At 43.8% G+C, this 6,159-nt stretch overlaps 1 protein-coding gene across 2 annotated transcripts in view; it reads left to right on the top strand.

The window, feature by feature from the left end:
* The first annotated feature begins 504 nt into the window (after positions 1–504).
* Positions 505–6,159, top strand: part of LOC108715866 (sodium- and chloride-dependent taurine transporter) — a 31,527-nt gene continuing 25,872 nt past the window's right edge. Inside the window, exon 1 of one of the 2 annotated variants that reach the window (XM_018261383.2) lies at positions 505–743. The gene's annotated coding sequence lies outside the window, so the exon portion shown is untranslated. The remainder of the gene's footprint in view (positions 744–6,159) is intronic. The other variant, XM_041561722.1, reaches the window with a different exon arrangement.

Below are 6,159 nucleotides of genomic sequence, written 5' to 3'. Positions count from 1 at the left end.
CTGCTATCCAAAGGTCTCTTTCCCTGACTTCATTAAGGGTCTTACTTCCCTTTAGGGCAAGAAAATGATGGGAAGGGCAAACTCATTCTACCCCTGGGTCTATGGCAACACATCTTACCCTCAGGGCATACAGCTAACTGGGGCTTCCTGACCCAGTAGGGGACTGAATTCCCTACATGTTCTATGGCATTGCAGCTATGTTGGCTTTGCAGTTATGTTGTTTTTATTTGTAAAGATGGGTCACAAAGAGCTCCAGCAGCACATATACTTTGGGTATATTGCCTGATTACATTCTAGTCCTGTATGTGGGATAACATGCATAAAATTGCTTCATGAAAATATCCATTTCCACCACGGGTATGTAATGCTTCTCCAGTTATCTGCAGAAATACTGAGAGTATGAGCCTGACGCTTTCCTTTGTTTTCCCAGCACATGTGCTTTTTCTTTATCCGAGGCTCCCTGTGCACAAGTCCAGCCCACCCGCCTGTAGAAGCTACTCCCTCTACTTCAGGCTTCCCTCCCCATTGTAACCGATGGGTATAGCCGGTGATTTTCCACTATGAATCTGATGCTACTAACTCATATACACTGGGAGCCAAGAGCCTCTATACAGTGTGAGCTGGGATCTCATGTATACAGGACGTACGGAGTGTATAGGAGCTGGGAGAGAGTGGCACAGGGAGCTGACACTCACCTACACACACACAGCTACAAGGGGACACCTGCAGATACATCACAGGAGGTAGGTACTGGCACCATCCCTCCCTACCAATGGGAGAATAGTTTTATTTTTCAGCATAGGAGTAATATGTTTTCATACTGCTGTTGCTGGGAGTTTGGCACCGGTAGCCATAGGCATTGCTGGGAGAGCACGTATAGAGCACCTGGATGTGATTATTACAGCTACCTACAGTAGTGCTCAACTAAAGCCATTGATTTTGATCAGTAGCTCAGAGAGTTGCGTTGCAGCCTGCTCAGACAGCTGCATAACTATAACTTTCAGCATCCTCGGGTTCTAAAAGGCGTTGCAGTTGAAGCACATAGGTTCTAAACTGAACAAGAGCAGTTGCCAATAGCAACCAACCAGCAATTATTTTTGAGCAGCCTACTAAAAGTTAGAAAATATATGCGGTTGCTATTGGCAACTGCAAGTCTGTATTTTTGCATGGATGAGGCAAGGGTTGCATACCCCAGCTGTGACGGTTAACAGGGGTATATCCAGATAGGGTTGCCACCTTTCCTGGAAAAAAATACCGGCCTTCCTATATATTTATCTTTTTTCCCTTCTAATAACATTTGGATTAACCATCATTTTTACCGGCCAGGCCGGTAAAATAGAGACTAGGCGGCAACCCTATATCCAGATAATAAAGAATGTGGCCTATAGTTACACTGTGGCCTCACAGATTGTGACCCACCATGGAATGCACTACTGACTATAGACTGTCACCTCTGGTTATGCCCTTATGTAAATAGACACTTTTGCCAATGGTCCTAAACTGCCACCTGTAACTCACCGCAGGATTCTTGAAACTGTAGCTCCCAACTGCTATAGAATATTAGTCTTCCATTCTCAAGTTCATGGGATTAGTAGTTCTGTCTCAACTGCAATAAAAAGGGGAGTACTTTGTTCTGGGGAAGAAGATAACTGACTTTTCATTTTAACCACAGCATCGACTCTGATGTTTCCCATGGGGCTTGTATATTTGCAGTTGTAGTTGCAGGTGAAATTGCTTTGATGTGGCTATTGGTTTTATGGACCCATTAGCCACATCCTGCCTTGAAACAAATGATATATAAAGATCTCCGTGCTCGCTCTGCACTACTTTGCACTCTTAACAACCAGTTCACCTTTATGAACTTTTATTTGGATGTAGTCAGCGATAATCCCATGCAGTTAGCACCTAGGGGCAGATTTACTAAAGGGCAAGTTTCGTCAGCGTTACTGTTTTCAGGGACTGTGCCGATTTACTAACGGGCACCAGCATAACTATGCTAGCGAAGGAGATGCTAGTGGTGTATCACCAGGTGAATTTTCGCTCTGGCGATTACTCCGCAAATTCACTAAGATGCGGATTTTACTGAACGTTACCTCTTTTGCCAGACTTGCCTTCACCAGCTCAGACCAGGCAAAGTGCAATGGAGTGCATAGATCTTCCTCAAGTTACTTACATCATATTTTTAGTGGAAAAAGTTTCTAAATCCAAAAAATGCTGGCGTTTTTTTTTTCAGAGTGATAGGCTGCAAAAGACCTTAAAAATCTTTTTGGGTCACCGGGTTCCCCCATACATTTTCTAACATATGGAACATTAACTATACAGCGAAGACCTCTAATGAAGTTGTTCTAGGCAGAATTGAACGCTATCGTATCTTCGTTTTTATTTGTTCGCATTGCCGAAGTAACGCTAGAGAAAATTCTCCAGTGTTCGGCGCCATGAACGCAACTTTGCATTTTAGTGAATTAGCGCTGTCTGAGCGAATTTTCGTCTGGCGAAGTGTTTCGATGACAGTGAAACCGTCGCTGGCAAACTTTCAACGTTTAGTAAATTTACCCCTAAGTCTTTTGTTCCCTTATTACTCTAAGTAAACTGCAATCTGGTTTCCTTGGTTCCACTTCCCCAAGAAACCCGTAAGGGGTTTGTAAAGCAGCCTGGAAGGTGAACAGGAAGTGGTCTGAATAGTACAAATATAGGACCCAATCTCTGGAAACCCGCTATCCAGAAAGCTCTGAATTATGGGAAGGCCATCTCCCGTAGACTCCATTTATTCCCTGTTTGTTATAACTATGGTAAAGCCCTGCGTATCTTGTCAGCGCTATATAAATAAATGATGAAGATGCTCTGAATTGCATTATAGTAGTGCAAAGAGCTCTGCTTGTAGGAGCTGGGAAAGTCATGCTAGAAAATATTATGAGATAAGCAGCCGTCCGCACTTGTAGGGTATCTGGAATGGCACTTGTGCTTGGGAACAGAAATATTTGCAAGGCATTGCAGTTAAGGCAAAAAATGCAGAATGACAGTATATGGATAAAAACTGGCATTTGCTACTGTAAATGAGACCCTATGTGCTAAGGAGGTGCAGTGGCGGAACTGCAGCACCTTGAAGAGCATGGCACACAGCAAAGCATTGTTGATCTCCACTGGTCACTCATTAACAGCAATAGGAAACAGGGGCAACTTAATTAAAGGGCAGTGGCACCCAACATGACAGGGACCCAATATGGAAAAATCCGGTGTCCCTTCTTCCCTGAGCAATGGTAGAACCTTGGCTAAGGAGGCAATGGGCAGAAAATGATCACGGTTGCAAAAATCTATCCCAGTAACTTCAAGAGCCCAAATTCTCTTTTTTAACCATAAATCTGGTGCTTCTAGTGCTGAGAGTGTAATAGAGCTCCTATCACTAGTGCAGTGTGCCCCTTGCCTCCTGAAATTTACACAGGAGGGAGGTCCTGCCCCCGTTATTTACGCCTCTAGTGCTGGAGATGAGAGTTGGTGGCATCAGGGTGCCCACATCAGGAAACTAGCTGAAGACTATTAGGGGTTGTTAGGAGTTGAATTAAAAGAAATATAGAGAAATAAAGACAAGAAATATAGATTTTTACTCATGTTAAGTTATCATTGTCCTTAAATGACCCATTTTCCAAAACTGGCACAAAACAAATGTGAATGAAAGGAGAAACATCTACTTAAAAATGTATAATACTAAGCTTTTCAAAGTCTTAAATTTGTAATATGCTTTTTATCAGACATAACATAATCTCCTCCAGGCAGCAATGGTCACCGCTAATCCATAATGTCATGCAGAGATGCAGCACTGTGATAATGTTCAGCCTTAGCCAAGGTGCTGCCAGTGTCTGGCTGGGAATGCTGGGAGTTAGTAGCTCAGCAACAGCCGCCGGGCCTCTCATTGCAGAACTGTGGCAGAGGAACACTGGGTATCAACAAGGATAGAAGCCTGAAGTACATGTTTTTGCTGACATAGTGCTTTAGTGGTGGACACCCAGTACTCTGAAACAGATGTAGTAGAAAAACAACAGGGGTTGCTTTATTCCAAGAAAGGAAAAGTCTAATTGCAGTTAATTAATGGGCAGCATGTAGGTACTACAAATATGTATATCTAATAAATTCTGTTGCTTATTAGTGTGTATATCAGGCATGTAAGACTTAAAGGGATACTGTCATGGGGAAAATTTTTTTTTATCAAAATGAGTCAGTTAATAGTGCTGCTCCAGCAGAATTCGGCACTGAAATCCATTTCTCAAAAGAGCAGACAGATTTTTTTATATTCAATTTTGAAATCTGACATGGGGCTTGACATTTTGTCAATTTCCCAGCTGCCCCTGGTCATGTGACTTGTGCCTGCACATTAGGAGAGAAATGCTTTCTGGCAGGCTTCTGTTTTTCCTTCTCAATGTAACTGAATTTGTCTCAGTGAGACATGGGTTTTTACTATTGAGTGTTGTTCTTAGATCTACCAGGGAGCTGTTATCTTGTGTTAGGGAGCTGTTATCTGGTTACCTTCCCATTGTTCTTTTGTTTGGCTGCTGGGGGGGAAAAGGGAGGGGGTGATATCACCCCAACTTGCAGTACAGCAGTAAAGAGTGATTAAAGTTTATCAGAGCACCTACCGCGATGCACCAAGCACCTACACGAGGGCGCCGCTCGGTTGCATGAATGACACTGCACGCATCTGATCGGGAGAGGGGTCTGGCCCGGCGGGGGCCCATTAAAGGTTGGGGGCCACCGGTGTTTTTCCCGGTATCCTGCCGGGCCAGTCTGACACTGGATTTACTGGGCTATAAGGTTTTTGAGAAATCTATAGCATCAAAAATGAAAGTGTTGCTATTATTATTACCCTTTAGTTATGTAGCACAGACATATTCTGCAGCGTTGTACAGAGATTATACATCATTTACTTCAATCCCTGTCCCAGCAGAGTTTACAATCTAAGGGCCCTATCAGATTCTCACACAGTAGGGCCAATGTTCCAAGAGCCAATTAACCTGCCTGTATGGTTTTGGAGTGTGGGAGCAAACAGTGGTACCCCGAGGAAACCCAAGCAACGTACAAACTCTTTGCAGATAGTTCCCAGGCTGAGTTGTGTTGATTCAGCCCAGGCAGGTGAGCAGTGCATGGGTTATTCTGCAGTGTGGGTGAGCTAACACCTCTTTATTTGCCACTTGATGTAATTAGGAAACGTTTGTGGCTGTCACTCTGGTTATTTGTGTTGTGGAAACATGAGTAATTCTGTAAATTGAACCCCAGGGGGTAAGACTTCAGGTGCAATGGAGACAAGAGCTCTCACGGAAATCACAGCGGCAATCTGTATTCCATGTTTACAGTGCATGAGACTGAGTGTGGAGCAGCTCAAAGCTGTTTTCATCTGACAGCGGCTCAGTACATTTGTGTTTGGAGGGGGTAATAGGGCTGATACATGTTCCCCTTGGACAAAGTATTAGGGTCCTCCTTAGTGTAACATAGATTTATTGGAAACTTAGTTTTGCTGTTTATATTGTAAAGATAACCCTAAAAGAGTGGTTGTTTCCTCTAAAAAAATGTTTAATATCCTTCGACAGCCTAAGTGGACACTAATAGGTTTACTGCAGCAACAGAGAGTCATGAGCAGGGCCACCACCAGGGGGGACAGAGGGGACAAGTGTCCCGGGCCCGGGCATGATGGGGGCCCGGCAGTGCTGCACTTTTGAAAGAGCCAGGCCCCCCTTGAGAGAGCCAAAGCCTGCGGCCATTTTCGAAGCCCCGAACAGCTGAGATGCGGAAGTGCCGAAAAACCGAACAGCCGAAAGACCCGAAGCCACGAAAACAGCCGAAATTCAAGTCCTGAAGCAGCAAATATACCCAAAGTCACGAAAGGAGGCGAAATTGAAGTCCTGAAGCCATGAGTTCAATTCTACTGAACACCAATTTGTGTGTTTTTTTTTAATCCCCTGGCCACCAATGTATTATTTTAATATTCTATAGGCCCCTGCCACTAATGTTTTTTAACTTGTAAGGGGGGCCCAGGAGCCAATGTTTTTATTTTTTTTTAATTTTTTGGGGCCCCACTTATTTTTTAACTTGTAAGGGGGGCCCTGGCGCCAGTGTTTTTTTTTAAAAAATATTCTTTGGGCCCCAATTTTTTTTTAACTTGTAAGGGGGCCC

The sequence above is a fragment of the Xenopus laevis genome, chromosome 4S, assembly GCF_017654675.1.
Source record: "Xenopus laevis strain J_2021 chromosome 4S, Xenopus_laevis_v10.1, whole genome shotgun sequence".
NCBI classification, from domain to species: domain Eukaryota; kingdom Metazoa; phylum Chordata; class Amphibia; order Anura; family Pipidae; genus Xenopus; species Xenopus laevis.
The sequence above is the reverse complement of the archived record's forward strand: the minus strand, read 5'-3'. Positions and strand labels throughout refer to the sequence as shown.